Source organism: Miniopterus schreibersii (genome assembly GCF_964146895.1).
Source record: "Miniopterus schreibersii genome assembly, chromosome: 2".
Lineage (NCBI taxonomy): Eukaryota > Metazoa > Chordata > Mammalia > Chiroptera > Miniopteridae > Miniopterus > Miniopterus schreibersii.
Genome location: NC_138102.1, coordinates 90,378,824 through 90,404,839, shown reverse-complemented (window position 1 = coordinate 90,404,839; position 26,016 = coordinate 90,378,824).

The window sequence follows — 26,016 nt, the reverse complement described above, 5'->3', positions numbered from 1 at the left end:
GATGAAGTCAATCATGCTTTTGCACTCTGCAACAGATAGAAATGACTTTTTGTAGTAGCACGTCTGAATTTCACTGCAAAATGCCCTTCTTTTCTGCTTTCTTGAATGTTCTCGAAGCATTAGGTGAAAGAGCGTGTTTGATCAAGGGTGAAGCAGTGTGAGTTTTCCTAGATTTCAAGTGATTTGAGAAACATATTCCGCGTTTTTCCACATTGTCTATAAACAGCAGGAGGCTTGCAAGAGATTGAAACAATGCATCCCAAAACCTATTCCACCAGTGAAAACACACATTTCTACAAAGACCTTGAAAGAGCAGGCAAAAGAATAGTGCCTGAGTGTTCTTTCAGAGAGAAACATGCATTTCATTCTTCTAGAGTGAGTTTTCAGCCTGGAATTCATATGCATTTTGAACTCTGCAGAATGTAGCTACCTGCTCGGGGGTTCTGTCAGAGAAGCACCTTTCCTGCAGGAGCTTATTGCAACATTCATTGTTTGGCTAATTTCTTTAAGGTTGGTTTTGGAAGGTCTTTCAACTTTGGCCAAATCCCGCTTCGTACGAAATTTTTTCACACTGCTGTTTCCAAGTGTCCACAAAGAACTGCTGCTGGAAACGGTACACATGCACATCTCCCATACTGGTCTGCTCGTTTCACTACCTGGATTTCGGTTTCCTCCTCCTACTTTGAAATAACAAGCCTTCATTCAGCATGCTACACACGCCTTGTAGCAGTTTCCGTTTTAAACATGTTGGTGCTCTCAAAACGCTGTGTAACCTGACTAGAGTGTGTCACTCTCCAGCACTGAATACACAACTTAGAGCTCCTTTCGCCACAGACACGCAAACACATCTTTTTGGGAAAGTCCTAATTCAGGTCACTTGGAAATGTAAGGGTTTCATCGAGAACATGAAGTGAATCATTCTTTTCCACTCTGCAAAAGATAGAAATGACTTTTCCTACATGCCCGTCTGAAATTCACTGCAAAATGGACCTCTTTCCTGCTTTCTTGAATGTTCTCAACGCATTAGGTGAAAGAGCGTGTTTGAGCAAGAGTGAGGCAGTGTGCTTCTTCCTGGATTTCAAGTGATTTGGGAAACCTCATCCGCGTTTTTCCACATTGTCTAAGAAACAACATGAGGCTTGCAAGAGATTGAAACAATGCACCCCTAAACATATTCCACCAGTGAAAACACACGTTTCTATAAAGGCCTTGAAGAAGCAAGCAAAAGAATAGTGGCTGAGTGATCTTTCCGAGAGAAACATGCATTTCATCCTTCTGGAGTAAATTTTCAGCCTGGAATTCATATGCATTTTGTACTGTGCAGAATGTATCTACCTGCTCGGGGGTTGTGTCATAGAAGCACCTTTCCTGCAGGAGCTTATTGCAACAGTCATCGTTTGGCTAAGTTCTTTAGGGTTGGTTTTGGAAGGTCTTTCAACTTTGGCCCAATCCCGCTTCGTACGAAATTTTTTCACAGCGCTGTTTCCAACTGTCCACAAAGAGCTGCTGCTGGAAACTGTACACATGCACATCTCCCATACTGGTGTGCTCGTTTCACTACCTGGATTTTGGTTTCCTCTTCCTTCTTTGAAATGACAAGCCTTCATTCAACATGTACAAACACCTTGTAGCAGTTTCAGCTTTAAGCATGTTGGTGTTCTCAAAGGGCTGTGTAACCTGTGTAGAGTGTGTCACTCTCCAGTACTGAATACACAACTTAGAGTTCCTTTCATCACAGACATGCAAACACATCTTTTTGGGGGAGTCCTATTTAAGATCAGGTGGAAATGTAAGGGTTTCATCGAGAAGATGAAGTCAATCATGCTTTTGCACTCTGCAACAGATAGAAATGACTTTTTGTAGTAGCACGTCTGAATTTCACTGCAAAATGCCCTTCTTTTCTGCTTTCTTGAATGTTCTCGAAGCATTAGGTGAAAGAGCGTGTTTGATCAAGGGTGAAGCAGTGTGAGTTTTCCTAGATTTCAAGTGATTTGAGAAACATATTCCGCGTTTTTCCACATTGTCTATAAACAGCAGGAGGCTTGCAAGAGATTGAAACAATGCATCCCAAAACATATTCCACCAGTGAAAACACACATTTCTACAAAGACCTTGAAAGAGCAGGCAAAAGAATAGTGCCTGAGTGTTCTTTCAGAGAGAAACATGCATTTCATTCTTCTAGAGTGAGTTTTCAGCCTGGAATTCATATGCATTTTGAACTCTGCAGAATGTAGCTACCTGCTCGGGGGTTCTGTCATAGAAGCACCTTTCCTGCAGGAGCTTATTGCAACATTCATTGTTTGGCTAATTTCTTTAAGGTTGGTTTTGGAAGGTCTTTCAACTTTGGCCAAATCCCGCTTCGTACAAAATTTTTTCACACTGCTGTTTCCAAGTGTCCACAAAGAACTGCTGCTGGAAACTGTACACATGCACATCTCCCATACTGGTGTACTCGTTTCACAACCTGGATTTCGGTTTCCTCCTCCTACTTTGAAATGACAAGCCTTCATTCAGCATGCTACACACGCCTTGTAGCAGTTTCCGTTTTAAACATGTTGGTGCTCTCAAAACGCTGTGTAACCTGAGTAGAGTGTGTCACTCTCCAGCACTGAATACACAACTTAGAGCTGCTTTCGCCACAGACACGTAAACACATCTTTTTGGGAAAGTCCTAATTCAGGTCACTTGGAAATGTAAGGGTTTCATCGAGAACATGGAGTGAATCATGCTTTTCCACTCTGCAAAAGATAGAAATGACTTTTCCTACATGCCCGTCTGAAATTCACTGCAAAATGGACCTCTTTCCTGCTTTCTTGAATGTTCTCAACGCATTAGGTGAAAGAGTGTGTTTGAGCAAGAGTGATGCAGTGTCCTTCTTCCTGGATTTCAAGTGATTTGGGAAACCTCATCCGCGTTTTTCCACATTGTCTAAGAAACAACATGAGGCTTGCAAGACATTGAAACAATGCATCCCAAAACATATTCCACCAGTGAAAACACACGTTTCTATAAAGGCCTTGAAGAAGCAAGCAAAAGAATAGTGGCTGAGTGATCTTTGCGAGAGAAACATGCATTTCATCCTTCTGGAGTAAATTTTCAGCCTGGAATTCATATGCATTTTGTACTGTGCAGAATGTATCTACCTGCTCGGGGGTTGTGTCATAGAAGCACCTTTCCTGCAGGAGCTTATTGCAACAGTCATCGTTTGGCTAAGTTCTTTAGGGTTGGTTTTGGAAGGTCTTTCAACTTTGGCCCAATCCCGCTTCGTACGAAATTTTTTCACAGCGCTGTTTCCAAGTGTCCACAAAGAGCTGCTGCTGGAAACTGTACACATGCACATCTCCCATACTGGTGTGCTCGTTTCACAACCTGGAATTTGGTTCCTCTCCCTTCTTTGAAATGACAAGCCTTCATTCAACATGTACACACACCTTGTAGCAGTTTCAGCTTTAACCATGTTGGTGTTCTCAAAAGGCTGTGTAACCTGAGTAGAGTGTGTCACTCTCCAGCACTGAATACACAACTTAGAGCTCCTTTCGCCACAGACACGCAAACACATCTTTTTGGGAAAGTCCTAATTCAGGTCACTTGGAAATGTAAGGGTTTCATCGAGAACATGAAGTGAATCATGCTTTTCCACTCTGCAACAGATAGAAATGACTTTTCCTACATGCCCGTCTGAAATTCACTGCAAAATGACCCTCTTTCCTGCTTTCTTGAATGTTCTCAACGCATTAGGTGAAAGAGCGTGTTTGAGCAAGAGTGATGCAGTGTGCTTCTTCCTGGATTTCAAGTGATTTGGGAAACCTCATCCGCGTTTTTCCACATTGTCTAAGAAACAACATGAGGCTTGCAAGACATTGAAACAATGCACCCCTAAACATATTCCACCAGTGAAAACACACGTTTCTATAAAGGCCTTGAAGAAGCAAGCAAAAGAATAGTGGCTGAGTGATCTTTGCGAGAGAAACATGCATTTCATCCTTCTGGAGTAAATTTTCAGCCTCGAATTCATATGCATTTTGTACTGTGCAGAATGTATCTACCTGCTCGGGGGTTGTGTCATAGAAGCACCTTTCCTGCAGGAGCTTATTGCAAGAGTCATCGTTTGGCTAAGTTCTTTAGGGTTGGTTTTGGAAGGTCTTTCAACTTTGGCCCATTCCCGCTTCGTACGAAATTTTTTCACAGCGCTGTTTCCAAGTGTCCACAAAGAGCTGCTGCTGGAAACTGTACACATACACATCTCCCATACTGGTGTGCTTGTTTCAATACCTGGATTTTGGTTTCCTCTTCCTTCTTTGAAATGACAAGCCTTCATTCAACATGTACACACACCTTGTAGCAGTTTCAGCTTTAAGCATGTTGGTGTTCTCAAAGGGCTGTGTAACCTGTGTAGAGTGTGTCACTCTCCAGTACTGAATACACAACTTAGAGTTCCTTTCATCACAGACATGCAAACACATCTTTTTGGGGGAGTCCTATTTAAGATCAGGTGGAAATGTAAGGGTTTCATCGAGAAGATGAAGTCAATCATGCTTTTGCACTCTGCAACAGATAGAAATGACGTTTTGTAGTAGCACGTCTGAATTTCACTGCAAAATGCCCTTCTTTTCTGCTTTCTTGAATGTTCTCGAAGCATTAGGTGAAAGAGCGTGTTTGATCAAGGGTGAAGCAGTGTGAGTTTTCCTAGATTTCAAGTGATTTGAGAAACATATTCCGCGTTTTTCCACATTGTCTATAAACAGCAGGAGGCTTGCAAGAGATTGAAACAATGCATCCCAAAACATATTCCACCAGTGAAAACACACATTTCTACAAAGACCTTGAAAGAGCAGGCAAAAGAATAGTGCCTGAGTGTTCTTTCAGAGAGAAACATGCATTTCATTCTTCTAGAGTGAGTTTTCAGCCTGGAATTCATATGCATTTTGAACTGTGCAGAATGTAGCTACCTGCTCGGAGGTTCTGTCAGAGAAGCACCTTTCATGCAGGAGCTTATTGCAACATTCATTGTTTGGCTAATTTCTTTAAGGTTGGTTTTGGAAGGTCTTTCAACTTTGGCCTAATCCCGCTTCGTACGAAATTTTTTCACACTGTTGTTTCCAAGTGTCCACAAAGAACTGCTGCTGGAAACGGTACAAATGCACATCTCCCATACTGGTGTGCTCGTTTCACTACCTGGATTTCAGTTTCCTCCTCCTACTTTGAAATGACAAGCCTTCATTCAGCATGCTACACACGCCTTGTAGCAGTTTCCGTTTTAAACATGTTGGTGCTCTCAAAACGCTGTGTAACCTGAGTAGAGTGTGTCACTCTCCAGCACTGAATACACAACTTAGAGCTGCTTTCGCCACAGACACGTAAACACATCTTTTTGGGAAAGTCCTAATTCAGGTCACTTGGAAATGTAAGGGTTTCATCGAGAACATGGAGTGAATCATGCTTTTCCACTCTGCAAAAGATAGAAATGACTTTTCCTACATGCCCGTCTGAAATTCACTGCAAAATGGACCTCTTTCCTGCTTTCTTGAATGTTCTCAACGCATTAGGTGAAAGAGTGTGTTTGAGCAAGAGTGATGCAGTGTCCTTCTTCCTGGATTTCAAGTGATTTGGGAAACCTCATCCGCGTTTTTCCACATTGTCTAAGAAACAACATGAGGCTTGCAAGACATTGAAACAATGCATCCCAAAACATATTCCACCAGTGAAAACACACGTTTCTATAAAGGCCTTGAAGAAGCAAGCAAAAGAATAGTGGCTGAGTGATCTTTGCGAGAGAAACATGCATTTCATCCTTCTGGAGTAAATTTTCAGCCTGGAATTCATATGCATTTTGTACTGTGCAGAATGTATCTACCTGCTCGGGGGTTGTGTCATAGAAGCACCTTTCCTGCAGGAGCTTATTGCAACAGTCATCGTTTGGCTAAGTTCTTTAGGGTTGGTTTTGGAAGGTCTTTCAACTTTGGCCCAATCCCGCTTCGTACGAAATTTTTTCACAGCGCTGTTTCCAAGTGTCCACAAAGAGCTGCTGCTGGAAACTGTACACATGCACATCTCCCATACTGGTGTGCTCGTTTCACAACCTGGAATTTGGTTCCTCTCCCTTCTTTGAAATGACAAGCCTTCATTCAACATGTACACACACCTTGTAGCAGTTTCAGCTTTAACCATGTTGGTGTTCTCAAAAGGCTGTGTAACCTGAGTAGAGTGTGTCACTCTCCAGCACTGAATACACAACTTAGAGCTCCTTTCGCCACAGACACGCAAACACATCTTTTTGGGAAAGTCCTAATTCAGGTCACTTGGAAATGTAAGGGTTTCATCGAGAACATGAAGTGAATCATGCTTTTCCACTCTGCAACAGATAGAAATGACTTTTCCTACATGCCCGTCTGAAATTCACTGCAAAATGACCCTCTTTCCTGCTTTCTTGAATGTTCTCAACGCATTAGGTGAAAGAGCGTGTTTGAGCAAGAGTGATGCAGTGTGCTTCTTCCTGGATTTCAAGTGATTTGGGAAACCTCATCCGCGTTTTTCCACATTGTCTAAGAAACAACATGAGGCTTGCAAGACATTGAAACAATGCACCCCTAAACATATTCCACCAGTGAAAACACACGTTTCTATAAAGGCCTTGAAGAAGCAAGCAAAAGAATAGTGGCTGAGTGATCTTTGCGAGAGAAACATGCATTTCATCCTTCTGGAGTAAATTTTCAGCCTCGAATTCATATGCATTTTGTACTGTGCAGAATGTATCTACCTGCTCGGGGGTTGTGTCATAGAAGCACCTTTCCTGCAGGAGCTTATTGCAAGAGTCATCGTTTGGCTAAGTTCTTTAGGGTTGGTTTTGGAAGGTCTTTCAACTTTGGCCCATTCCCGCTTCGTACGAAATTTTTTCACAGCGCTGTTTCCAAGTGTCCACAAAGAGCTGCTGCTGGAAACTGTACACATACACATCTCCCATACTGGTGTGCTTGTTTCAATACCTGGATTTTGGTTTCCTCTTCCTTCTTTGAAATGACAAGCCTTCATTCAACATGTACACACACCTTGTAGCAGTTTCAGCTTTAAGCATGTTGGTGTTCTCAAAGGGCTGTGTAACCTGTGTAGAGTGTGTCACTCTCCAGTACTGAATACACAACTTAGAGTTCCTTTCATCACAGACATGCAAACACATCTTTTTGGGGGAGTCCTATTTAAGATCAGGTGGAAATGTAAGGGTTTCATCGAGAAGATGAAGTCAATCATGCTTTTGCACTCTGCAACAGATAGAAATGACGTTTTGTAGTAGCACGTCTGAATTTCACTGCAAAATGCCCTTCTTTTCTGCTTTCTTGAATGTTCTCGAAGCATTAGGTGAAAGAGCGTGTTTGATCAAGGGTGAAGCAGTGTGAGTTTTCCTAGATTTCAAGTGATTTGAGAAACATATTCCGCGTTTTTCCACATTGTCTATAAACAGCAGGAGGCTTGCAAGAGATTGAAACAATGCATCCCAAAACCTATTCCACCAGTGAAAACACACATTTCTACAAAGACCTTGAAAGAGCAGGCAAAAGAATAGTGCCTGAGTGTTCTTTCAGAGAGAAACATGCATTTCATTCTTCTAGAGTGAGTTTTCAGCCTGGAATTCATATGCATTTTAAACTCTGCAGAATGTAGCTACCTGCTCGGAGGTTCTGTCAGAGAAGCACCTTTCATGCAGGAGCTTATTGCAACATTCATTGTTTGGCTAATTTCTTTAAGGTTGGTTTTGGAAGGTCTTTCAACTTTGGCCAAATCCCGCTTCGTACGAAATTTTTTCACACTGTTGTTTCCAAGTGTCCACAAAGAACTGCTGCTAGAAACGGTACAAATGCACATCTCCCATACTGGTGTGCTCGTTTCACTACCTGGATTTCGGTTTCCTCCTCCTACTTTGAAATGACAAGCCTTCATTCAGCATGCTACACACGCCTTGTAGCAGTTTCAGTTTTAAACATGTTGGTGCTCTCAAAACGCTGTGTAACCTGAGTAGAGTGTGTCACTCTCCAGCACTGAATACACAACTTAGAGCTCCTTTCGCCACAGACACGCAAACACATCTTTTTGGGAAAGTCCTAATTCAGGTCACTTGGAAATTTAAGGGTTTCATCGAGAACATGAAGTGAATCATGCTTTTCCACTCTGCAAAAGATAGAAATGACATTTCCTACATGCCCGTCTGAAATTCACTGCAAAATGGACCTCTTTCCTGCTTTCTTGAATGTTCTCAACGCATTAGGTGAAAGAGCGTGTTTGAGCAAGAGTGAGGCAGTGTGCTTCTTCCTGGATTTCAAGTGATTTGGGAAACCTCATCCGCGTTTTTCCACATTGTCTAAGAAACAACGTGAGGCTTGCAAGAGATTGAAACAATGCATCCCAAAACATATTCCACCAGTGAAAACACACGTTTCTATAAAGGCCTTGAAGAAGCAAGCAAAAGAATAGTGGCTGAGTGATCTTTGCAAGAGAAACATGCATTTCATCCTTCTGGAGTATATTTTCAGCCTGGAATTCATCTGCATTTTGTACTGTGCAGAATGTATCTACCTGCTCGGGGGTTGTGTCATAGAAGCACCTTTCCTGCAGGAGCTTATTGCAACAGTCATCGTTTGGCTAAGTTCTTTAGGGTTGGTTTTGGAAGGTCTTTCAACTTTGGCCCAATCGCGCTTCGTACGAAATTTTTTCCAGGGCTGTTTCCAAGTGTCCACAAAGAGCTGCTGCTGGAAACTGTACACATGCACATCTCCCATACTGGTGTTCTCGTTTCACTACCTGGATTTTGGTTTCCTCTTCCTTCTTTGAAATGACAAGCCTTCATTCAACATGTACAAACACCTTGTAGCAGTTTCAGCTTTAAGCATGTTGGTGTTCTCAAAGGGCTGTGTAACCTGTGTAGAGTGTGTCACTCTCCAGTACTGAATACACAACTTAGAGTTCCTTTCATCACAGACATGCAAACACATCTTTTTGGGGGAGTCCTATTTAAGATCAGGTGGAAATGTAAGGGTTTCATCGAGAAGATGAAGTCAATCATGCTTTTGCACTCTGCAACAGATAGAAATGACTTTTTGTAGTAGCACGTCTGAATTTCACTGCAAAATGCCCTTCTTTTCTGCTTTCTTGAATGTTCTCGAAGCATTAGGTGAAAGAGCGTGTTTGATCAAGGGTGAAGCAGTGTGAGTTTTCCTAGATTTCAAGTGATTTGAGAAACATATTCCGCGTTTTTCCACATTGTCTATAAACAGCAGGAGGCTTGCAAGAGATTGAAACAATGCATCCCAAAACATATTCCACCAGTGAAAACACACATTTCTACAAAGACCTTGAAAGAGCAGGCAAAAGAATAGTGCCTGAGTGTTCTTTCAGAGAGAAACATGCATTTCATTCTTCTAGAGTGAGTTTTCAGCCTGGAATTCATATGCATTTTGAACTCTGCAGAATGTAGCTACCTGCTCGGGGGTTCTGTCAGAGAAGCACCTTTCCTGCAGGAGCTTATTGCAACATTCATTGTTTGGCTAATTTCTTTAAGGTTGGTTTTGGAAGGTCTTTCAACTTTGGCCAAATCCCGCTTCGTACGAAATTTTTTCACACTGCTGTTTCCAAGTGTCCACAAAGAACTGGTGCTGGAAACGGTACACATGCACATCTCCCATACTGGTCTGCTCATTTCACTACCTGGATTTCGGTTTCCTCCTCCTACTTTGAAATGACAAGCCTTCATTCAGCATGCTACACACGCCTTGTCGCAGTTTCCGTTTTAAACATGTTGGTGCTCTCAAAACGCTGTGTAACCTGAGTAGAGTGTGTCACTCTCCAGCACTGAATACACAACTTAGAGCTCCTTTCGCCACAGACACGCAAACACATCTTTTTGGGAAAGTCCTAATTCAGGTCACTTGGAAATGTAAGGGTTTCATCGAGAACATGAAGTGAATCATGCTTTTCCACTCTGCAAAAGATAGAAATGACTTTTCCTACATGCCCGTCTGAAATTCACTGCAAAATGGACCTCTTTCCTGCTTTCTTGAATGTTCTCAACGCATTAGGTGAAAGAGCGTGTTTGAGCAAGAGTGAGGCAGTGTGCTTCTTCCTGGATTTCAAGTGATTTGGGAAACCTCATCCGCGTTTTTCCACATTGTCTAAGAAACAACATGAGGCTTGCAAGAGATTGAAACAATGCACCCCTAAACATATTCCACCAGTGAAAACACACGTTTCTATAAAGGCCTTGAAGAAGCAAGCAAAAGAATAGTGGCTGAGTGATCTTTGCGAGAGAAACATGCATTTCATCCTTCTGGAGTAAATTTTCAGCCTGGAATTCATATGCATTTTGTACTGTGCAGAATGTATCTACCTGCTCGGGGGTTGTGTCATAGAAGCACCTTTCCTGCAGGAGCTTATTGCAACAGTCATCGTTTGGCTAAGTTCTTTAGGGTTGGTTTTGGAAGGTCTTTCAACTTTGGCCCAATCCCGCTTCGTACGAAATTTTTTCACAGCGCTGTTTCCAAGTGTCCACAAAGAGCTGCTGCTGGAAACTGTACACATGCACATCTCCCATACTGGTGTGCTTGTTTCACTACCTGGATTTTGGTTTCTTCTTCCTTCTTTGAAATGACAAGCCTTCATTCAACATGTACAAACACCTTGTAGCAGTTTCAGCTTTAAGCATGTTGGTGTTCTCAAAGGGCTGTGTAACCTGTGTAGAGTGTGTCACTCTCCAGTACTGAATACACAACTTAGAGTTCCTTTCATCACAGACATGCAAACACATCTTTTTGGGGGAGTCCTATTTAAGATCAGGTGGAAATGTAAGGGTTTCATCGAGAAGATGAAGTCAATCATGCTTTTGCACTCTGCAACAGATAGAAATGACTTTTTGTAGTAGCACGTCTGAATTTCACTGCAAAATGCCCTTCTTTTCTGCTTTCTTGAATGTTCTCGAAGCATTAGGTGAAAGAGCGTGTTTGATCAAAGGTGAAGCAGTGTGAGTTTTCCTAGATTTCAAGTGATTTGAGAAACATATTCCGCGTTTTTCCACATTGTCTATAAACAGCAGGAGGCTTGCAAGAGATTGAAACAATGCATCCCAAAACATATTCCACCAGTGAAAACACACATTTCTACAAAGACCTTGAAAGAGCAGGCAAAAGAATAGTGCCTGAGTGTTCTTTCAGAGAGAAACATGCATTTCATTCTTCTAGAGTGAGTTTTTAGCCTGGAATTCATATGCATTTTGAACTCTGCAGAATGTAGCTACCTGCTCGGGGGTTCTGTCATAGAAGCACCTTTCCTGCAGGAGCTTATTGCAACATTCATTGTTTGGCTAATTTCTTTAAGGTTGGTTTTGGAAGGTCTTTCATCTTTGGCCAAATCCCGCTTCGTAGAAATTTTTTCACACTGCTGTTTCCAAGTGTCCACAAAGAACTGCTGCTGGAAACTGTACACATGCACATCTCCCATACTGGTGTGCTCGTTTCACTACCTGGATTTCGGTTTCCTCCTCCTACTTTGAAATGACAAGCCTTCATTCAGCATGCTACACACGCCTTGTAGCAGTTTCCGTTTTAAACATGTTGGTGCTCTCAAAACGCTGTGTAACCTGAGTAGAGTGTGTCACTCTCCAGCACTGAATACACAACTTAGAGCTCCTTTCGCCACAGACACGCAAACACATCTTTTTGGGAAAGTCCTAATTCAGGTCACTTGGAAATGTAAGGGTTTCATCGAGAACATGAAGTGAATCATGCTTTTCCACTCTGCAAAAGATAGAAATGACTTTTCCTACATGCCCGTCTGAAATTCACTGCAAAATGGACCTCTTTCCTGCTTTCTTGAATGTTCTCAACGCATTAGGTGAAAGAGCGTGTTTGAGCAAGAGTGAGGCAGTGTGCTTCTTCCTGGATTTCAAGTGATTTGGGAAACCTCATCCGCGTTTTTCCACATTGTCTAAGAAACAACATGAGGCTTGCAAGAGATTGAAACAATGCACCCCTAAACATATTCCACCAGTGAAAACACACGTTTCTATAAAGGCCTTGAAGAAGCAAGCAAAAGAATAGTGGCTGAGTGATCTTTGCGAGAGAAACATGCATTTCATCCTTCTGGAGTAAATTTTCAGCCTGGAATTCATATGCATTTTGTACTGTGCAGAATGTATCTACCTGCTCGGGGTTTGTGTCATCAAGCAACTTTCCTGCAGGAGCTTATTGCAACAGTCATCGTTTGGCTAAGTTCTTTAGGGTTGGTTTTGGAAGGTCTTTCAACTTTGGCCCAATCCCGCTTTGTACGAAATTTTTTCACAGCGCTGTTTCCAAGTGTCCACAAAGAGCTGCTGCTGGAAACTGTACACATGCACATCTCCCATACTGGTGTGCTCGTTTCACTACCTGGGTTTTGGTTTGCTCTTCCTTCTTTGAAATGACAAGCCTTCATTCAACATGTACACACACCTTGTAGCAGTTTCAGCTTTAAGCATGTTGGTGTTCTCAAAAGGCTGTGTAACCTGTGTAGAGTGTGTCACTCTCCAGTACTGAATACACAACTTAGAGTTCCTTTCATCACAGACATGCCAACACATCTTTTTGGGGGAGTCCTATTTAAGATCAGGTGGAAATGTAAGGGTTTCATCGAGAAGATGAAGTCAATCATGCTTTTGCACTCTGCAACCGATAGAAATGACTTTTTGTAGAAGCACGTCTGAATTTCACTGCAAAATGCCCTTCTTTTCTGCTTTCTTGAATGTTCTCGAAGCATTAGGTGAAAGAGCGTGTTTGATCAAGGGTGAAGCAGTGTGAGTTTTCCTAGATTTCAAGTGATTTGAGAAACATATTCCGCGTTTTTCCACATTGTCTATAAACAGCAGGAGGCTTGCAAGAGATTGAAACAATGCATCCCAAAACATATTCCACCAGTGAAAACACACATTTCTACAAAGACCTTGAAAGAGCAGGCAAAAGAATAGTGGCTGAGTGTTCTTTCAGAGAGAAACATGCATTTCATTCTTCTAGAGTGAGTTTTCAGCCTGGAATTCATATGCATTTTGAACTCTGCAGAATGTAGCTACCTGCTCGGGGGTTCTGTCATAGAAGCACCTTTCCTGCAGGAGCTTATTGCAACATTCATTGTTGGCTAATTTCTTTAGGGTTGGTTTTGGAAGGTCTTTCAACTTTGGCCAAATCGCGCTTCGTACGAAATTTTTTCACACTGCTGTTTCCAAGTGTCCACAAAGAACTGCTGCTGGAAACGGTACAGATGCACATCTCCCATACTGTTCTGCTCGTTTCACTACCTGGATTTCGGTTTCCTCCTCCTTCTTTGAAATGACAAGCCTTCATTCAGCATGCTACACACGCCTTGTAGCAGTTTCCGTTTGAAACATGTTGGTGCTCTCAAAACGCTGTGTAACCTGAGTAGAGTGTGTCACTCTCCAGCACTGAATACACAACTTAGAGCTCCTTTCGCCACAGACACGCAAACACATCTTTTTGGGAAAGTCCTAATTCAGGTCACTTGGAAATGTAAGGGTTTCATCGAGAACATGAAGTGAATCATGCTTTTCCACTCTGCAACAGATAGAAATGACTTTTCCTACATGCCCGTCTGAAATTCACTGCAAAATGGACCTCTTTCCTGCTTTCTTGAATGTTCTCAACGAATTAGGTGAAAGAGCGTGTTTGAGCAAGAGTGAGGCAGTGTGCTTCTTCCTGGATTTCAAGTGATTTGGGAAACCTCATCCGCGTTTTTCCACATTGTCTAAGAAACAACGTGAGGCTTGCAAGAGATTGAAACAATGCATCCCAAAACATATTCCACCAGTGAAAACACACGTTTCTATAAAGGCCTTGAAGAAGCAAGCAAAAGAATAGTGGCTGAGTGATCTTTGCAAGAGAAACATGCATTTCATCCTTCTGGAGTAAATTTTCAGCCTGGAATTCATCTGCATTTTGTACTGTGCAGAATGTATCTACCTGCTCTGGGGTTGTGTCATAGAAGCACCTTTCCTGCAGGAGCTTATTGCAACAGTCATCGTTTGGCTAAGTTCTTTAGGGTTGGTTTTGGAAGGTCTTTCAACTTTGGCCCAATCCCGCTTCGTACGAAATTTTTTCCAGGGCTGTTTCCAAGTGTCCACAAAGAGCTGCTGCTGGAAACTGTACACATGCACATCTCCCATACTGGTGTTCTCGTTTCACTACCTGGATTTTGGTTTCCTCTTCCTTCTTTGAAATGACAAGCCTTCATTCAACATGTACAAACACCTTGTAGCAGTTTCAGCTTTAAGCATGTTGGTGTTCTCAAAGGGCTGTGTAACCTGTGTAGAGTGTGTCACTCTCCAGTACTGAATACACAACTTAGAGTTCCTTTCATCACAGACATGCAAACACATCTTTTTGGGGGAGTCCTATTTAAGATCAGGTGGAAATGTAAGGGTTTCATCGAGAAGATGAAGTCAATCATGCTTTTGCACTCTGCAACAGATAGAAATGACTTTTTGTAGTAGCACGTCTGAATTTCACTGCAAAATGCCCTTCTTTTCTGCTTTCTTGAATGTTCTCGAAGCATTAGGTGAAAGAGCGTGTTTGATCAAGGGTGAAGCAGTGTGAGTTTTCCTAGATTTCAAGTGATTTGAGAAACATATTCCGCGTTTTTCCACATTGTCTATAAACAGCAGGAGGCTTGCAAGAGATTGAAACAATGCATCCCAAAACATATTCCACCAGTGATAACACACATTTCTACAAAGACCTTGAAAGAGCAGGCAAAAGAATAGTGCCTGAGTGTTCTTTCAGAGAGAAACATGCATTTCATTCTTCTAGAGTGAGTTTTCAGCCTGGAATTCATATGCATTTTGAACTGTGCAGAATGTAGCTACCTGCTCGGGGGTTCTGTCAGAGAAGCACCTTTCCTGCAGGCGCTTATTGCAACATTCATTGTTTGGCTAATTTCTTTAAGGTTGGTTTTGGAAGGTCTTTCAACTTTGGCCAAATCCCGCTTCGTACGAAATTTTTTCACACTGCTGTTTCCAAGTGTCCACAAAGAACTGGTGCTGGAAACGGTACACATGCACATCACCCATACTGGTCTGCTCATTTCACTACCTGGATTTCGGTTTCCTCCTCCTACTTTGAAATGACAAGCCTTCATTCAGCATGCTACACACGCCTTGTAGCAGTTTCCGTTTTAAACATGTTGGTGCTCTCAAAACGCTGTGTAACCTGAGTAGAGTGTGTCACTCTCCAGCACTGAATACACAACTTAGAGCTCCTTTCGCCACAGACACGCAAACACATCTTTTTGGGAAAGTCCTAATTCAGGTCACTTGGAAATGTAAGGGTTTCATCGAGAACATGAAGTGAATCATGCTTTTCCACTCTGCAAAAGATAGAAATGACTTTTCCTACATGCCCGTCTGAAATTCACTGCAAAATGGACCTCTTTCCTGCTTTCTTGAATGTTCTCAACGCATTAGGTGAAAGAGCGTGTTTGAGCAAGAGTGAGGCAGTGTGCTTCTTCCTGGATTTCAAGTGATTTGGGAAACCTCATCCGCGTTTTTCCACATTGTCTAAGAAACAACATGAGGCTTGCAAGAGATTGAAACAATGCACCCCTAAACATATTCCACCAGTGAAAACACACGTTTCTATAAAGGCCTTGAAGAAGCAAGCTAAAGAATAATGGCTGAGTGATCTTTGCGAGAGAAACATGCATTTCATCCTTCTGGAGTAAATTTTCAGCCTGGAATTCATATGCATTTTGTACTGTGCAGAATGTATCTACCTGCTCGGGGGTTGTGTCATAGAAGCACCTTTCCTGCAGGAGCTTATTGCAACAGTCATCGTTTGGCTAAGTTCTTTAGGGTTGGTTTTGGAAGGTCTTTCAACTTTGGCCCAATCCCGCTTCGTACGAAATTTTTTCACAGCGCTGTTTCCAAGTGTCCACAAAGAGCTGCTGCTGGAAACTGTACACATGCACATCTCCCATACTGGTGTGCTTGTTTCACTACCTGGATTTTGGTTTCTTCTTCCTTCTTTGAAATGACAAGCCTTCATTCAACATGTACAAACACCTTGTAGCAGTTTCAGCTTTAAGCATGTTGGTGTTCTCAAAGGGCTGTGTAACCTGTGTAGAGTGTGTCACTCTCCAGTACTGAATACACAACTTAGAGTTCCTTTCATCACAGACATGCAAACACATCTTTTTGGGGGAGTCCTATTTAAGATCAGGTGGAAATGTAAGGGTTTCATCGAGAAGATGAAGTCAATCATGCTTTTGCACTCTGCAACAGATAGAAATGACTTTTTGTAGTAGCACGTCTGAATTTCACTGCAAAATGCCCTTCTTTTCTGCTTTCTTGAATGTTCTCGAAGCATTAGGTGAAAGAGCGTGTTTGATCAAGGGTGAAGCAGTGTGAGTTTTCCTAGATTTCAAGTGATTTGAGAAACATATTCCGCGTTTTTCCACATTGTCTATAAACAGCAGGAGGCTTGCAAGAGATTGAAACAATGCATCCCAAAACATATTCCACCAGTGAAAACACACATTTCTACAAAGACCTTGAAAGAGCAGGCAAAAGAATAGTGCCTGAGTGTTCTTTCAGAGAGAAACATGCATTTCATTCTTCTAGAGTGAGTTTTTAGCCTGGAATTCATATGCATTTTGAACTCTGCAGAATGTAGCTACCTGCTCGGGGGTTCTGTCATAGAAGCACCTTTCCTGCAGGAGCTTATTGCAACATTCATTGTTTGGCTAATTTCTTTAAGGTTGGTTTTGGAAGGTCTTTCATCTTTGGCCAAATCCCGCTTCGTACGAAATTTTTTCACACTGCTGTTTCCAAGTGTCCACAAAGAACTGCTGCTGGAAACTGTACACATGCACATCTCCCATACTGGTGTGCTCGTTTCACTACCTGGATTTCGGTTTCCTCCTCCTACTTTGAAATGACAAGCCTTCATTCAGCATGCTACACACGCCTTGTAGCAGTTTCCGTTTTAAACATGTTGGTGCTCTCAAAACGCTGTGTAACCTGAGTAGAGTGTGTCACTCTCCAGCACTGAATACACAACTTAGAGCTCGTTTCGCCACAGACACGTAAACACATCTTTTTGGGAAAGTCCTAATTCAAGTCACTTGGAAATGTAAGGGTTTCATCGAGAACATGGAGTGAATCATGCTTTTCCACTCTGCAAAAGATAGAAATGACTTTTCCTACATGCCCGTCTGAAATTCACTGCAAAATGGACCTCTTTCCTGCTTTCTTGAATGTTCTCAACGCATTAGGTGAAAGAGTGTGTTTGAGCAAGAGTGATGCAGTGTCCTTCTTCCTGGATTTCAAGTGATTTGGGAAACCTCATCCGCGTTTTTCCACATTGTCTAAGAAACAACATGAGGCTTGCAAGAGATTGAAACAATGCATCCCAAAACATATTCCACCAGTGAAAACACACGTTTCTATAAAGGCCTTGAAGAAGCAAGCAAAAGAATAGTGGCTGAGTGACCTTTGCGAGAGAAACATGCATTTCATCCTTCTGGAGTAAATTTTCAGCCTGGAATTCATATGCATTTTGTACTGTGCAGAATGTATCTACCTGCTCGGGGTTTGTGTCATCAAGCAACTTTCCTGCAGGAGCTTATTGCAACAGTCATCGTTTGGCTAAGTTCTTTAGGGTTGGTTTTGGAAGGTCTTTCAACTTTGGCCCAATCCCGCTTTGTACGAAATTTTTTCACAGCGCTGTTTCCAAGTGTCCACAAAGAGCTGCTGCTGGAAACTGTACACATGCACATCTCCCATACTGGTGTGCTCGTTTCACTACCTGGGTTTTGGTTTGCTCTTCCTTCTTTGAAATGACAAGCCTTCATTCAACATGTACACACACCTTGTAGCAGTTTCAGCTTTAAGCATGTTGGTGTTCTCAAAAGGCTGTGTAACCTGTGTAGAGTGTGTCACTCTCCAGTACTGAATACACAACTTAGAGTTCCTTTCATCACAGACATGCCAACACATCTTTTTGGGGGAGTCCTATTTAAGATCAGGTGGAAATGTAAGGGTTTCATCGAGAAGATGAAGTCAATCATGCTTTTGCACTCTGCAACCGATAGAAATGACTTTTTGTAGAAGCACGTCTGAATTTCACTGCAAAATGCCCTTCTTTTCTGCTTTCTTGAATGTTCTCGAAGCATTAGGTGAAAGAGCGTGTTTGATCAAGGGTGAAGCAGTGTGAGTTTTCCTAGATTTCAAGTGATTTGAGAAACATATTCCGCGTTTTTCCACATTGTCTATAAACAGCAGGAGGCTTGCAAGAGATTGAAACAATGCATCCCAAAACATATTCCACCAGTGAAAACACACATTTCTACAAAGACCTTGAAAGAGCAGGCAAAAGAATAGTGGCTGAGTGTTCTTTCAGAGAGAAACATGCATTTCATTCTTCTAGAGTGAGTTTTCAGCCTGGAATTCATATGCATTTTGAACTCTGCAGAATGTAGCTACCTGCTCGGGGGTTCTGTCATAGAAGCACCTTTCCTGCAGGAGCTTATTGCAACATTCATTGTTGGCTAATTTCTTTAGGGTTGGTTTTGGAAGGTCTTTCAACTTTGGCCAAATCGCGCTTCGTACGAAATTTTTTCACACTGCTGTTTCCAAGTGTCCACAAAGAACTGCTGCTGGAAACGGTACAGATGCACATCTCCCATACTGGTCTGCTCGTTTCACTACCTGGATTTCGGTTTCCTCCTCCTTCTTTGAAATGACAAGCCTTCATTCAGCATGCTACACACGCCTTGTAGCAGTTTCCGTTTGAAACATGTTGGTGCTCTCAAAACGCTGTGTAACCTGAGTAGAGTGTGTCACTCTCCAGCACTGAATACACAACTTAGAGCTCCTTTCGCCACAGACACGCAAACACATCTTTTTGGGAAAGTCCTAATTCAGGTCACTTGGAAATGTAAGGGTTTCATCGAGAACATGAAGTGAATCATGCTTTTCCACTCTGCAACAGATAGAAATGACTTTTCCTACATGCCCGTCTGAAATTCACTGCAAAATGGACCTCTTTCCTGCTTTCTTGAATGTTCTCAACGAATTAGGTGAAAGAGCGTGTTTGAGCAAGAGTGATGCAGTGTGCTTCTTCCTGGATTTCAAGTGATTTGGGAAACCTCATCCGCGTTTTTCCACATTGTCTAAGAAACAACATGAGGCTTGCAAGACATTGAAACAATGCATCCCAAAACATATTCCACCAGTGAAAACACACGTTTCTACAAAGGCCTTGAAGAAGCAAGCAAAAGAATAGTGGCTGAGTGATCTTTGCAAGAGAAACATGCATTTCATCCTTCTGGAGTAAATTTTCAGCCTGGAATTCATATGCATTTTGTACTGTGCAGAATGTATCTACCTGCTCGGGGGTTGTGTTATAGAAGCACCTTTCCTGCAGGAGCTTATTGCAACAGTCATCGTTTGGCTAAGTTCTTTAGGGTTGGTTTTGGAAGGTCTTTCAACTTTGGCCCAATCCCGCTTCGTACGAAATTTTTTCACAGCGCTGTTTCCAAGTGTCCACAAAGAACTGCTGCTGGAAACGGTACACATGCACATTTCCCATACTGGTCTGCTCGTTTCACTACCTGGATTTTGGTTTCCTCTTCCTTCTTTGAAATGACAAGCCTTCATTCAGCATGCTACACACGCCTTGTAGCAGTTTCAGTTTTAAACATGTTGGTGCTCTCAAAACGCTGTGTAACCTGAGTAGAGTGTGTCACTCTCCAGCACTGAATACACAACTTAGAGCTCCTTTCGCCACAGACACGCAAACACATCTTTTTGGGAAAGTCCTAATTCAGGTCACTTGGAAATGTAAGGGTTTCATCGAGAACATGAAGTGAATCATGCTTTTCCACTCTGAACAGATAGAAATGACTTTCCCTACATGCCCGTCTGAAATTCACTGCAAAATGGACCTCTTTCCTGCTTTCTTGAATGTTCTCAACGCATTAGGTGAAGAGCGTGTTTGAGCAAGAGTGATGCAGTGTGCTTCTTCCTGGATTTCAAGTGATTTGGGAAACCTCATCCGCGTTTTTCCACATTGTCTACGAAACAGCATGAGGCTTGCAAGAGATTGAAACAATGCATCCCAAAACATATTCCACCAGTGAAAACACACGTTTCTACAAAGGCCTTGAAGAAGCAAGCAAAAGAATAGTGGCTGAGTGATCTTTGCGAGAGAAACATGCATTTCATCCTTCTGGAGTAAATTTTCAGCCTGGAATTCATATGCATTTTGTACTGTGCAGAATGTATCTACCTGCTCGGGGGTTGTGTTATAGAAGCACCTTTCCTGCAGGAGCTTATTGCAACAGTCATCGTTTGGCTAAGTTCTTTAGGGTTGGTTTTGGAAGGTCTTTCAACTTTGGCCCAATCCCGCTTCGTACGAAATTTTTTCCAGGGCTGTTTCCAAGTGTCCACAAAGAGCTGCTGCTGGAAACTGTGCACATGCACATCTCCCATACTGGTGTGCTCGTTTCACTACCTGGATTTTGGTTTCCTCTTCCTTCTTTGAAATGACAAGCCTTCATTCAACATGTACACACACCTTGTAGCAGTTTCAGCTTTAAGCATGTTGGTGTTCTCAAAAGGCTGTGTAACCTGTGTAGAGTGTGTCACTCTCCAGTACTGAATACACATCTTAGAGTTCCTTTCATCACAGACATGCAAACACATCTTTTTGGGGGAGTCCTATTTAAGATCAGGAGGAAATGTAAGGGTTTCGTCGAGAAGATGAAGTCAATCATGCTTTTGCACTCTGCAACCGATAGAAATGACTTTTTGTAGAAGCCCGTCTGAATTTCACTGCAAAATGCCCTTCTTTTCTGCTTTCTTGAATGTTCTCCAAGCATTAGGTGAAAGAGCGTGTTTGATCAAGGGTGAAGCAGTGTGAGTTTTCCTAGATTTCAAGTGATTTGGGAAACCTCATCCGCGTTTTTCCACATTGTCTATAAACAGCAGGAGGCTTGCAAGAGATTGAAACAATGCATCCCAAAACATATTCCACCAGTGAAAACACACATTTCTACAAAGACCTTGAAAGAGCAGGCAAAAGAATAGTGCCTGAGTGTTCTTTCAGAGAGAAACATGCATTTCTTTCTTCTAGAGTGAGTTTTCAGTCTGGAATTCATATGCATTTTGTACTGTGCAGAATGTATCTACCTGCTCGGGGGTTGTGTCATAGAAGCACCTTTCCTGCAGGACCTTATTGCAACAGTCATCGTTTCGCTAAGGTCTTTAGGGTTGGTTTTGGAAGGTCTTTCAACTTTGGCCCATTCCCGCTTCGTACGAAATTTTTTCACAGCGCTGTTTCCAAGTGTCCACAAAGAGCTGCTGCTGGAAACTGTGCACATGCACATCTCCCATACTGGTGTGCTCGTTTCACTACCTGGGTTTAGGTTTCCTCTTCCTTCTTTGAAATGACAAGCCTTCATTCAACATGTACACACACCTTGTAGCAGTTTCAGCTTTAAGCATGTTGGTGTTCTAAAAAGGCTGTGTAACCTGTGTAGAGTGTGTCACTCTCCAGTACTGAATACACAACTTAGAGTTCCTTTCATCACAGACATGCAAACACATCTTTTTGGGGGAGTCCTATTTAAGATCAGGTGGAAATGTCAGGGTTTCATCGAGAAGATGAAGTCAATCATGCTTTTGCACTCTGCAACCGATAGAAATGACTTTTTGTAGAAGCACGTCTGAATTTCACTGCAAAATGCCCTTCTTTTCTGCTTTCTTGAATGTTCTCGAAGCATTAGGTGAAAGAGCGTGTTTGATCAAGGGTGAAGCAGTGTGAGTTTTCCTAGATTTCAAGTGATTTGAGAAACATATTCCGCGTTTTTCCACATTGTCTATAAACAGCAGGAGGCTTGCAAGAGATTGAAACAATGCATCCCAAAACATATTCCACCAGTGAAAACACACATTTCTACCAAGACCTTGAACGAGCAGGCAAAAGAATAGTGGCTGAGTGTTCTTTCAGAGAGAAACATGCATTTCATTCTTCTAGAGTGAGTTTTGAGCCTGTAATTCATATGCATTTTGAACTCTGCAGAATGTAGCTACCTGCTCGGGGGTTCTGTCATAGAAGCACCTTTCCTGCAGGAGCTTATTGCAACATTCATTGTTTGGCTAATTTATTTAGGGTTGGTTTTGGAAGGTCTTTCAACTTTGGCCAAATCCCGCTTCGTACGAAATTTTTTCACACTGCTGTTTCGAAGTGTCCACAAAGAACTGCTGCTGGAAACGATACACATGCACATCTCCCATACTGGTCTGCTCGTTTCACTACCTGGATTTCAGTTTCCTCCTCCTTCTTTGAAATGACAAGCCTTCATTCAGCATGCTACACACGCCTTGTAGCAGTTTCCGTTTGAAACATGTTGGTGCTCTCAAAACGCTGTGTAACCTGAGTAGAGTGTGTCACTCTCCAGCACTGAATACACAACTTAGAGCTCCTTTCGCCACAGACACGCAAACACATCTTTTTGGGAAAGTCCTAATTCAGGTCACTTGGAAATGTAAGGGTTTCATCGAGAACATGAAGTGAATCATGCTTTTCCACTCTGAACAGATAGAAATGACTTTCCCTACATGCCCGTCTGAAATTCACTGCAAAATGGACCTCTTTCCTGCTTTCTTGAATGTTCTCAACGCATTAGGTGAAGAGCGTGTTTGAGCAAGAGTGATGCAGTGTGCTTCTTCCTGGATTTCAAGTGATTTGGGAAACCTCATCCGCGTTTTTCCACATTGTCTACGAAACAGCATGAGGCTTGCAAGAGATTGAAACAATGCATCCCAAAACATATTCCACCAGTGAAAACACACGTTTCTACAAAGGCCTTGAAGAAGCAAGCAAAAGAATAGTGGCTGAGTGATCTTTGCGAGAGAAACATGCATTTCATCCTTCTGGAGTAAATTTTCAGCCTGGAATTCATATGCATTTTGTACTGTGCAGAATGTATCTACCTGCTCGGGGGTTGTGTTATAGAAGCACCTTTCCTGCAGGAGCTTATTGCAACAGTCATCGTTTGGCTAAGTTCTTTAGGGTTGGTTTTGGAAGGTCTTTCAACTTTGGCCCAATCCCGCTTCGTACGAAATTTTTTCCAGGGCTGTTTCCAAGTGTCCCCAAAGAGCTGCTGCTGGAAACTGTGCACATGCACATCTCCCATACTGGTGTGCTCGTTTCACTACCTGGATTTTGGTTTCCTCTTCCTTCTTTGAAATGACAAGCCTTCATTCAACATGTACACACACCTTGTAGCAGTTTCAGCTTTAAGCATGTTGGTGTTCTCAAAAGGCTGTGTAACCTGTGTAGAGTGTGTCACTCTCCAGTACTGAATACACATCTTAGAGTTCCTTTCATCACAGACATGCAAACACATCTTTTTGGGGGAGTCCTATTTAAGATCAGGAGGAAATGTAAGGGTTTCGTCGAGAAGATGAAGTCAATCATGCTTTTGCACTCTGCAACCGATAGAAATGACTTTTTGTAGAAGCCCGTCTGAATTTCACTGCAAAATGCCCTTCTTTTCTGCTTTGTTGAATGTTCTCCAAGCATTAGGTGAAAGAGCGTGTTTGATCAAGGGTGAAGCAGTGTGAGTTTTCCTAGATTTCAAGTGATTTGGGAAACCTCATCCGCGTTTTTCCACATTGTCTATAAACAGCAGGAGGCTTGCAAGAGATTGAAACAATGCATCCCAAAACATATTCCACCAGTGAAAACACACATTTCTACAAAGACCTTGAAAGAGCAGGCAAAAGAATAGTGCCTGAGTGTTCTTTCAGAGAGAAACATGCATTTCTTTCTTCTAGAGTGAGTTTTCAGTCTGGAATTCATATGCATTTTGTACTGTGCAGAATGTATCTACCTGCTCGGGGGTTGTGTCATAGAAGCACCTTTCCTGCAGGACCTTATTGCAACAGTCATCGTTTCGCTAAGGTCTTTAGGGTTGGTTTTGGAAGGTCTTTCAACTTTGGCCCATTCCCGCTTCGTACGAAATTTTTTCACAGCGCTGTTTCCAAGTGTCCACAAAGAGCTGCTGCTGGAAACTGTGCACATGCACATCTCCCATACTGGTGTGCTCGTTTCACTACCTGGGTTTAGGTTTCCTCTTCCTTCTTTGAAATGACAAGCCTTCATTCAACATGTACACACACCTTGTAGCAGTTTCAGCTTTAAGCATGTTGGTGTTCTAAAAAGGCTGTGTAACCTGTGTAGAGTGTGTCACTCTCCAGTACTGAATACACAACTTAGAGTTCCTTTCATCACAGACATGCAAACACATCTTTTTGGGGGAGTCCTATTTAAGATCAGGTGGAAATGTCAGGGTTTCATCGAGAAGATGAAGTCAATCATGCTTTTGCACTCTGCAACCGATAGAAATGACTTTTTGTAGAAGCACGTCTGAATTTCACTGCAAAATGCCCTTCTTTTCTGCTTTCTTGAATGTTCTCGAAGCATTAGGTGAAAGAGCGTGTTTGATCAAGGGTGAAGCAGTGTGAGTTTTCCTAGATTTCAAGTGATTTGAGAAACATATTCCGCGTTTTTCCACATTGTCTATAAACAGCAGGAGGCTTGCAAGAGATTGAAACAATGCATCCCAAAACATATTCCACCAGTGAAAACACACATTTCTACCAAGACCTTGAACGAGCAGGCAAAAGAATAGTGGCTGAGTGTTCTTTCAGAGAGAAACATGCATTTCATTCTTCTAGAGTGAGTTTTGAGCCTGTAATTCATATGCATTTTGAACTCTGCAGAATGTAGCTACCTGCTCGGGGGTTCTGTCATAGAAGCACCTTTCCTGCAGGAGCTTATTGCAACATTCATTGTTTGGCTAATTTATTTAGGGTTGGTTTTGGAAGGTCTTTCAACTTTGGCCAAATCCCGCTTCGTACGAAATTTTTTCACACTGCTGTTTCGAAGTGTCCACAAAGAACTGCTGCTGGAAACGATACACATGCACATCTCCCATACTGGTCTGCTCGTTTCACTACCTGGATTTCAGTTTCCTCCTCCTTCTTTGAAATGACAAGCCTTCATTCAGCATGCTACACACGCCTTGTAGCAGTTTCCGTTTGAAACATGTTGGTGCTCTCAAAACGCTGTGTAACCTGAGTAGAGTGTGTCACTCTCCAGCACTGAATACACAACTTAGAGCTCCTTTCGCCACAGACACGCAAACACATCTTTTTGGGAAAGTCCTAATTCAGGTCACTTGGAAATGTAAGGGTTTCATCGAGAACATGAAGTGAATCATGCTTTTCCACTCTGCAACAGATAGAAATGACTTCTCCTACATGCCCGTCTGAAATTCACTGCAAAATGGACCTCTTTCCTGCTTTCTTGAATGTTCTCAAAGCATTAGGTGAAAGAGCGTGTTTGAGCAAGAGTGATGCAGTGTGCTTCTTCCTGGATTTCAAGTGATTTGGGAAACCTCATCCGCGTTTTTCCACATTGTCTACGAAACAACATGAGGCTTGCAAGAGATTGAAACAATGCATCCCAAAACATATTCCACCAGTGAAAACACACGTTTCTACAAAGGCCTTGAAGAAGCAAGCAAAAGAATAGTGGCTGAGTGATCTTTGCGAGAGAAACATGCATTTCATCCTTCTGGAGTAAATTTTCAGCCTGGAATTCATATGCATTTTGTACTGTGCAGAATGTATCTACCTGCTCGGGGGTTGTGTCATAGAAGCACCTTTCTTGCAGGAGCTTATTGCAACAGTCATCGTTTGGCTAAGTTCTTTAGGGTTGGTTTTGGAAGGTCTTTCAACTTTGGCCAAATCCCGCTTCGTACGAAATTTTTTCACAGCGCTGTTTCCAAGTGTCCACAAAGAGCTGCTGCTCGAAACTGTGCACATGCACATCTCCCATACTGGTGTGCTCGTTTCACTACCTGGGTTTTGGTTTCCTCTTCCTTCTTTGAAATGACAAGCCTTCATTCAACATGTACACACAC